This window comes from Podarcis cretensis (assembly GCF_951804945.1).
Source record: "Podarcis cretensis genome assembly, chromosome: 8".
NCBI lineage: Eukaryota > Metazoa > Chordata > Lepidosauria > Squamata > Lacertidae > Podarcis > Podarcis cretensis.
In genome coordinates this window covers 19,372,681-19,382,453 of record NC_137177.1, presented here as the reverse complement: position 1 = coordinate 19,382,453, position 9,773 = coordinate 19,372,681, and the positions used below count along the sequence as shown (strand labels likewise).

General features: G+C 48.3%; 1 long non-coding RNA gene across 1 annotated transcript in view; it reads right to left on the bottom strand.

Moving 5' to 3' along the window:
• Nucleotides 1–3,541, bottom strand: part of LOC307221800 — a 5,152-nt gene extending 1,611 nt beyond the window's left edge. Inside the window, exon 1 of the long non-coding RNA XR_013841531.1 lies at nt 3,004–3,541. This is a non-coding gene — a long non-coding RNA (uncharacterized lncRNA). The remainder of the gene's footprint in view (nt 1–3,003) is intronic.
• Nucleotides 3,542–9,773: the final 6,232 nt, after the last annotated feature.

The window sequence follows — 9,773 nt, the reverse complement described above, 5'->3', positions numbered from 1 at the left end:
TCCCAGCTCCAGTCCCTGGCATCTCCAGGTGGGGCTGTGATAGAGCCTGAAACCCTGGAGAGCCTCTGGCAGTCACTATTGGGAATACTGAGCTGGATAAACCAATGGCCTGACTTGGGACAAGGCAGTTTCCTATGTTCCTAACCAGATGGTTTAAGACTGGAACCTAGCACAGCACAACAAGACTCAGAGCTTGGGCTGTATGCTCTGACTGAGTCTCAGAACTGGACACTCCTTTGGGTTTCTGCAAACACAGTCTGCACACTGATGAGATCTATTCATCAGCAATTTGGACATTATTGACTTATTCAGAGTAACGATGTATTGTAAACAAAATCTGCCCTTCTTTCCTTATGGGGTATCCAAGAGCTTGTACAGAGTCCTTAAGTGAGTTCCCTATCGGTAGGAGAAAATAACAGAGGCCAACCAAAGAATATTGAGAAACAAAGCAGCTAGTAAGCCTGATCTTCATTAAAGCTGTTGCAACAGGGTGCTCCCCTCACACCCAGGAAAGGAGGAGGACCCAGAACAAAGGTGTGCCTGCCCTTATATAGACATTTTAAGTTCTCTGCCCTGGAGCTCAAGACCACCCCTCCATACGTCATACATACATCACAGAAGGGGTGTAACCTAAGACCACCCCCCACAAAACTTCATGCCTACATTACAGAAAAAGCGGTCTACAGCAGAAGTTTGAATGTTGTTGTTTTTCCTGTCTGCCTTATCTGATTGCCTTTCCTGGTAGTCTGCCCATTCCTTTGAGATGGTGATTACCCAATTCCTGAGACAATGGAGAGGCTCCCTCACCCCCTCCTTCCTCACAGAGAAAACATTTGGTCAGTTTGGGAGTCAAAATGGTTTCTGGTCGGTCTTCCTGTGCTGCTCCAGACATGTGGTCTACATATCTATGTACGTGCTTGGTTGGTACATTTATGAACATTTATTATATATATAAGACCTTAATTTTTTTTATTACATGATGTATGGATTATCTAATTAGTTAATCCTCCCCCAAGTCTGCTGTGCCTTTTATTCTCCAAGTATGCTATCAACCCACTTTTCCAGTTGTAAATGGGGTTACTGAGGTTTGCCAGTTATATAAAAAAAGCTCCTGACTTTGCTTAGCCGGATAATCTGAAGAGGCAACTCCTCCCCCTCCCCTAAATCACATCAGTTTGAACCGGCTGAGATTTATGCTGCCACAGACTTGGTTGCACCATCAGCCACAAGCTTATCTGGATCGCCACAATGATCAAACATACCCATCAGTTGTGCAACAATGCTACTGCTAGTAATATCAGTCAAGGCGCTATGCTTCTACAACCAGTGTTGATTTACCAGTTCAAACAGGCCATCTGCTATCTGTTTCCAAGGACTATCAAGGTAAGGGTCTTGTGATTAAAAGTTCCTTCCATTGTGTCGATCTATTTGCTCTGCAGTGCAGCATAGGTTAAGATTTTGTTCTTCCTATAAGTTGCAATAAAAAAGTAAAGGTACCCCTGCTCGTACGGGCCAGTCGTGTCCGACTCTAGGGTTGTGTTCTCATCTCACTTAAGAGGCTGGGAGCCAGCGCTGTCCGGAGACACTTCCGGGTCACGTGGCCAGCGTGACGAAGCTGCTCTGGCGAGCCAGCACCAGCACCAGCACCAGTGCAGCACACGGAAACGCCGTTTACCTTCCCGCTATAAAGCGGTACCTAGGGGCACCACTTAGGGGTGCTTTCGAACAGCTAGGTGGGCAGGAGCTGGGACCGAAAGATGGGAGCTCACCCCGCCGCGGGGATTCGAACCGCTGACCATACGATTGACAAGTCCTAGACGCTGAGGTTTTACCCATAGCGCCACCCGCGTCCCATCAGTTGCAATACCCAGCCGCTATTCCTTTGAACCCCAGTAGGGCAACACAGACACCCACATATTAAGTGATAATGTTCCACAGTCTGCATTAGGTTATTTGGTGGCGGCGGCAGCAGCAGCAGCAGCAGCAGCAGCAGCAGCAGCAGTAGCAGTAGCAGTAGTAGTAATAATACCACACCCATCTGGCTGGGCTGCCCCAGCCAACACATATAAAAACATAATAAAAACGCCAAACATTAAAAACCTGCTGATACAGGACTCCTTTCAGATGTCTTACGGATCATCTATAACATGATGCTAAGTGGAGAACCAACCAGCCGCTGCTGCAAAGATGGAAGGAAGGGGTGCAATTCTTGTAAATGTTTTGAAAGGATATTCAGGTTGTGCAATGCACAGCAGCTGCAGTCCACCACCACTTGGGGAAATGGGCATCTGATTCGGCCAGCTGATTCACAGCTGCAGTAAACGACTCCATCCATATCGGCAAAACTCAGGCAAAGTTACCACCCAAAAGAACGCTTAGATGTTAGAATTTAGTGGTGGCCCAGCTTAAACTTGGAATGAGGCTCTAGTTCATTGCTCTTCAACCTTAGGTGCCCATATATTGGTGGATTACAGTTCCCATCATCCTTGACCATTGACTAAGCTGGCTGTGGTTGATGGGAGTTGTAGTCCAACGACATCTGGGGACCCAAGGTTGAAGACTACTGCAGTCTAGTCCATGAAAATGGATGCCACCAACCCATACCCACCTGTTCATCTTTAAGTTGCCAGGAGACTCTCTTTCTGATTTCCTGCCCCTCCAGAAGCTACTCTGGAAGAGTAAACATGCACCTTCGCAAGCCTGCTTTGTCTGCAAACACCACCCACTCTGTGCCTTATAGTGCTTTCACCTTCATTGACTCCCTAGCCTGTAGCACATCACAACAGTCCTTGATATTGTGGGGAAAGGGCTCATAGTGAAAGCCACAAGCTTAGACTCTTCCACCCAGAATACCAGTTTTGGCCCAACCAGTGCCAGCCCTGAAGTCTCCTAAAACACAGTTCTCAAGAGGTAAAAGTTAAGTGGGGCATGCCATCTCTGCCCCCTTGTATTCTAGCACTGCATAATGCCTCCCACGCTCACTTTCCCTCTCTTGTTTCTCACCTTTATAGAGAAAATCAAGGCAGCGATGCCCAGAGGTAGGCAGCAGCACAGCATGGTGAAGATAGAGTAGTAGAGGTGATCGGGCTCATTGGTGGGCTGAGGAGGCACAATGAAGATGGCCTGCGGGGTTTGATCCGAACCTTGGTAGCCTCCTGAATCTGGTGGGCCATAATAAGCTTGGTAAAGAGGTGGCATAGAGGGAGCTGACCCATAGCCCGGGGCGGGTGGAGGCTGACCAGGAGGTGCCAGCGGATCAGCCTCTGACTCAAAGGGCTGGTTTTCGGAGAAAGGTGGTGGAGCCTGAGGGTCAGGCCAGTTGCTGGACCTCTTCTCATAGTTTGGGTCACTCATTTTGCCAGTCTACTGCCCTCTTTCCCCTCCAGCTCTTCCCAGTTCTCCAAGTACAGTTTCTCTGCCTTTCTCAGTTCTTCACGTTCCTCCTTGCTGGCCACCCTGACTTGCTGCTGGGTATCTTCTTCTCTTCTTCTCACCTCCTCCAATCCTCTCTGTGCCTTTTGCCTTCCTCCTCTTGTGGCACCCAACCAATCCCTCTGAATCTTCTCTATGGCTGGACGCTTGCCTTATAACGCTGGTTGGTCTGCCCGTCTGCTTAATGAACGATTTACTGATTGCCCTGGCTCTCGGACAGGATGACTTCATGATGTCTCGGAGCCTAGGCGGATGTGTGGGTGGAATAAGGCAGAGAACAAGCAACCCAGACAGACAGAGAGACAGGCTCACGTACTGTTATATGGGTGAAGACTTATTGAAGTAGGGCACTGTGAACGCATGGGCTCCTTCATACATAGATACAAATACACTCTTCCCCATTTTACAGCTGAAAATAAGAACAGGAATCTATTCCTTGAGCTCCTTCAGGTGTTTCTTGAGCATTCATCCTGATTGGGTTATGCAGAGGTTAGTCTATGAGTATTTGTCTTGATTTGTTTGCGGGAAGATTAGACAGCAGTGTGCAGTGATGCTGATTTGCTTGCACAGTGGTTATGCATCTCCCTGTTGGTCATTTATTCCCTGGGTAAAACCACTCTTTAGGGCTCAAGGAGAGCACACAGCAAATTCAGGTTTTCTTGCATTGATGTTTGCTCTGATTTAGCGCTTAAGAGGGGGGTTTTGTCTGAAAAGGATGGCGGCAAGGGGGAAGACTGCTCAGACCTTGCTTTCTAGGTACAGGGCAAGTGGAAGCATGGACGAACCCCATAGCTAACAGCCAGAGCCAGTTCTGCTAAGTAGCACCACCACCATCTGAAAGAGGGAATTGTGTGGCCACACTGACAACTGAAGATGCATCTAGGAAGAGGGTGGTGGCGTCTTTTCCCCACCTCAACTGGCTGGAAGCAGTGGCGTAGCGTGGGTTGTCAGCACCCGGGGCAAGGCAAGTAATTTGCGCCCCCTAACCCATGGATTAGCGCCCCCTAACCCTAACCCCCAGATGTTGCGCCCGGTGCGGCCGGCCCCCCCTGCACCCCACACGCTACGCCACTGGCTGGAAGTCACATCATCCTAGGGAGAACAATATACTGGTGTTGGGTTGCAGGGGCAGATGAAGGCGGGTGCAGTGGGGCTGGTCTGCCCCGGGTGCCTTCACTAAGGGGAGTGACATTTGGCGCACTTTGTTGTTGTTTAGTTGTGTCCGACTCTTCGTGACCCCATGGCCCAGAGCACACCAGGCACTCCTGTCTTCCACTGTCTCCCGCAGTTTGGTCAAACTCACGCAGGTAGCTTCGAGAACACTGTCCAACCATCTCGTCCTCTCTCGTCCCCTTCTCCTCCATCTTTCCCAACATCAGGGTCTTTTCCAGGGAGTCTTCTCTTCTCATGAGGTGGTCAAAGTATTGGAGCTTCAGCTTCACGATCTGTCCTTCCAGAGAGCACTCAGGGCTGATTTCCTTCAGAATGGATAGGTTTGATCTTCTTGCAGTCCGTGGGACTCTCAAGAGTCTCCTCCAGCTGTCTGCTCGCAACTCCCAAGCCTACATTGAGCCATTGGGCGGGGGAGGGGAGAGCTTTGCTGCTTTGCCATTGGCATTTCCCCCTTCCTCCTCCGTTTGGGCGTTGCGGGTGTGTGGCCCGCCGAATGTCCGCCATCGGCGGCTCGCTCTGCCCCTGGCTGCAGGGTGCACGTGCCACTCCATGCATCCAAGCGGCTCTCCTGCCCCTGGGAGGGCACCCTCCACCCCCAGACCCCTCGGGAGCGCACCCACCCTGGGCAGGGTGGGCATATGCTCCGCTGCTGGTTGGGGGTTAGTTTCAGGAGTGATTTGGGCTGATGCTGGGAACTGAAAGCAAACACAGAGGTGCTTGGCCTTCTCTGTAGGCTGAATCCCAAAGTGGTAGCCTGGGGTGTGGGGTTTCCTGGAAAGCGAACAGGGAGGCAAGGCCCATTGGAGTATTAATGAGCCATTGTGGTGTAGTGGTTAAGAGCAGAAGACTCGTAATCTGGTGAACTGGGTTTGCGTCTCCGCTCCTCCACATGCAGCTGCCGGGTGACCTCGGGCTAGTCACACTTCTTTGAAGTCTCTCAGCCCAACTCACCTCACAGAGTGTTTGTTGTGGGGAGGAAGGGAAAGGAGAATGTTAGCCGCTTTGAGACTCCTTCAGGTAGTGATAAAGCGGGATATCAAATCCAAACTCTTCTTCTTCTCTTCTAATGCTGTGAGCCCTACACACACACACACACGACTCAATAAAACCATATGTCCTAAAGACACCACAGTCTCCACTGACTGTCATTCCAAGGAAACCAAACCCGGGGGAAAGTCCTTGGAATTCCTGGAATCTCTCACCACTTGGAGACTGGGGTGCATGCAACATCACTGACAGTCTGGAGGAGGCCACTAGAACCCCTTTCAGAGCCTCTGTTTATTCCTGATCATTAGATGTTTCTTAAACCTCTCCAGCGTTTCCTGTATTACCGTAATTGACTCTGCAATAGAAAACACTGAGAGGACAATCCTTTGGATTAAGCATCTAATAGGATTCAGATTTCAAATGTACTCCTAAGGCAGCCAAATACAGGTTGTGGCCAAACGGAATAACATAGCATAATAATATACATAAGAATTATACATAAAATTAAAAACCTTGCCCTATGCAATATATAAAACAAGCCTGGAAGGGGAATCAAGGCAACAAATATGAAAAGCATTCTCTGTTGTGCTTGCAAACGGCAAATGATATGTAATTGATTACGTTTCCCCCACCCCTCCATTTTCATGGTGTTTTCTTTTGAAACGAATGAAGTGGCATCCAGCCAAAAACCACATTAACCTTCCAAGCCGCATTGCGTTGCTGACTCATGGGCATTTAATTTTTTCTTGATATCTAAATGCATTGGTCTCTGATGAATTTCATTTTAGTTTCTGCCCAGTTTCCCACTCTATCTAGGACATTTGGGATACTATTCCTGTCTTGCTAGCTAGCCTCTCACCTGTTAATTTGAGACAGAGTACCTCCATCCCTTCATTTAAACCAGGGCTAGGGGAGCTGTGGTCCTCCAGATGCTGCTCCCATCAGACCCATGGAGCTGACAAATTCAGATCTGGGCCACAATACTGGGGAAGGGAAGGAGAGATTAACCATTTGTTCCCCGCACCATTGTCCTGATCTGAGTTTTACTCCTGGAGCTGCAGAGCGGATGGTTCAGTGTGAACCCACCACTGCTATAGTGTCAGACACATATTGCAAAATATACTCACAAACCCCAGCACCACCACTAGTCTGGAGGGGTTCCCTGAGTTGTTAGAACTGGGTTAGCATATGGTAGAGGCAAGTCTTCCCTTGTTGGCAGTGAAAAATAACAGCATCAACAAAATGAAAGCAAAGCAAAGAGAGTCGAGCTGTTCAGCTGGTGCAGAATTGGAAATTTACTGGAGCAAATAAAAATGCATTGCACATCTCAGTATGCATCTTGGAGCCAAAATAGACATTTCTTTAATTGAATGGTTTGCAGTCATGTCTGGTTTTTTTAAAAAAATAAAAATAATAATACAGGGCCTGGGGACAATATCAAGGGTGACAGTAGCATGTAGGCAGGAATGGAAGAGGTTCAGCTCTTCCCTTCCCAGGTGTAATCCTGGTGATATTTTGCATTAGGAGAGAGAAAAAAGAAACTTCTAGCTTGAAATTCACTCTCCCTTGACATGTCATGGTGATGAAACTGCGGACAGTGATTGGCTGAAGCTTCTCCAATGATCACAAAGGGTCAAGACACACCTGGAGAAGAGAAGACTGATAGCCATCTTCAAGGGTCTGAAGGACTGTCATATGGAAAACACAGCAAGATTGTTTTCTGCTCCTCCAGAGGATTCAAATTGCAAGAAAGGATTGAAGTTATAAGAAAGGAGATTCCGACTAAACATTAGGAAGAACATTCTGACAGTAAGAGCTGTTTGACAGTGGTGTATCTTGGAAGGTGGTGGATTCTCCTTCATTGGAGGTTTTCAGACAGAGGTTAGGTCAGGATCGTTTAGCTGTGGTTCCTGACCTTTGGTCAGCTTTACAGTTCTGTTTCCCCTGAAGTTGCCTCAAAGACTGTTTTGAAGTTCTTACATTCTACTGCTGTTCATCAAACCTCAGGGTTCCATCCTCCCCTCATGCTTTTTAACATCCACATGCAGCCGCTGGGAGAGATCATCAGGGGGTTTGGGCTGGGTGTTCATCAATATGTGGATGATACCCAACTCTACATATCTTTCAAATTGGAACCAGTTAAGGTGGTGAAGGTCCTGTGTGAGTGTCTCGAGGCTGTTGGTGGATGGATGGCGGCTAACAGATTGAGGTTGAATCCTGACAAGACAGAAGTACTGTTTTTGGGGGACAGGGAGTGGGTGGGTGTGGAGGACTCTCTGGTCCTGAATGGGGTAAATGTGCCCCTGAAGGACCAGCTACGCAGCCTGGGAGTCATTTTGGACTCACAGCTGTCCATGGAGGTGCAGGTCCATTCTGTGTCCAGGGCAGCTGTCTACCAGCTCCATCTTGTATGCAGGCTGAGACCCTACCTGCCCACAGACTGTCTCGCCAGAGTCGTGCATGCTCTGGTTATCTCCCACTTGGACTACTGCAATGTGCTCTACGTGGGGCTACCTTTGAAGTTGACCCGGAAACTACAACTAATCCATAATGCAGCAGCTAGACTAGTGACTGGGAGTGGCTGCCGAGACCACATAACACTGGTCTTGAAAGACCTACATTGGCTCCCAGTACGTTTCTGAGCACAATTCAAAGGGTTCAGGCCCAGTATACCTGAAGGAATGTTTCCCCACCCATCGTTCAGTCTGGACACTGTCCAGCACCAAGGGCCTTCTGGTGGTTCTCTCACTTTGAGAAGTCAAGCCACAGGGAACCAGGCAGAGGGCCTTCTCAGTAGTGGCGCCCACCCTGTGGAATGTCCTCCCATCAGATGTCAAGGAAATAAATAACTATCTGACTTTTAGAAGACATCTGAAGGCAGCCCTGTTTAGAGAAGTTTTAAAAGACTGATGTTTTAATGTATTTTTAATGTTATACGGAAATCACAGGGTGAGCATGCAATGTGTACCAGCCTGCACCAACAGAAGGATTCAAAAGGCATGGCATCAAACCAGGATAACTGGTCCATTTTTTCAGATATTAATGCTGTGCAATGCATCTTCAGGAAATGTCAGCTACTGAGCAAAGATCAGAGAGGAACAGCAAGGAAAGCTACAGAGTTAGGAATCCAATCCCTACCAGGAGAGCTGTTTGAGCCAAGAGGGGTGTCAAGTGAGAGTTTTGCTGAGCAGCCAAGCTGTTTTCAGTGATATTTGCTTCGCGTGTCTGTGCAGAAAAAGAGAGAAGCAATGGATTAGTGGAAAAATGCAAAACATTGCGTGCATGCAGAAGTGGGTGGTCCTCCTGAGAAGTTGAGAAACAGTCGCCTCTGTGTTGGCCAACAAAGATTCCTGTTGGATGCCAAAGCCCCATGACCCAGTCACTCCCTATGTGATGAAATAAGCAGGCAAGACAGCAGAAGAAAGGGGGTTTGGGGGGTTGAAATAGGCCACAACTATTTGATACAGTTATGAAAGGTTTGGCAAAGCTATTGGGTAAAGCCATTTAATTATTTCCAGCCCATCTGCTGGGAGTGTATCTAAGGGGAAACCACAAATGGGGGAGGCCTATGACCTACATCAAATAGGGGAACACCACTCCCCCCAAGAGATCCCCCTGGAGGAGTTCTATGGCCCTGGCCTCTGTCTAGGCGTCAGACAGAAGCAACTCCTCATGGATTCCTTTAATGAGATACCCATAAGCAAGGAGGGGCAGGCAGAAGCTACGAACTCCTCCAGCAGGGAATCATCATCATCATTATCACTATCACTATCACTATCACTATCACTATCACTATCACTATCATTATCATTATCATTATCATTATCATTATCATTATCATTATCATTATCATTATCATTATCATCAGTGGCATTTGGGATAATGTTGCCGTAGTGGAGACAACATGCACTTTTTAGCTGTGGCTGCTGGCTGGTCGTCTGCTAGCATGGATCCAGCCTGCGGTGGGGAATATTTGGTCCTCCAGCTTCTGCTGAACTCCAATTCCCATCATCCCCAGCCAGCAGAGCCAGTGGCCAGGAATGATGGGATTTGTAGTCCAGCAACAACTGAGTAGCCACAAGTTGCGCACTCCTGATAGAGATAGATGGCTTTCATTCACTCCGACTGCAATGTTTAAAAAATGAAAGAGGGGACACTTGGGTATAACGTTGTCCTGACTC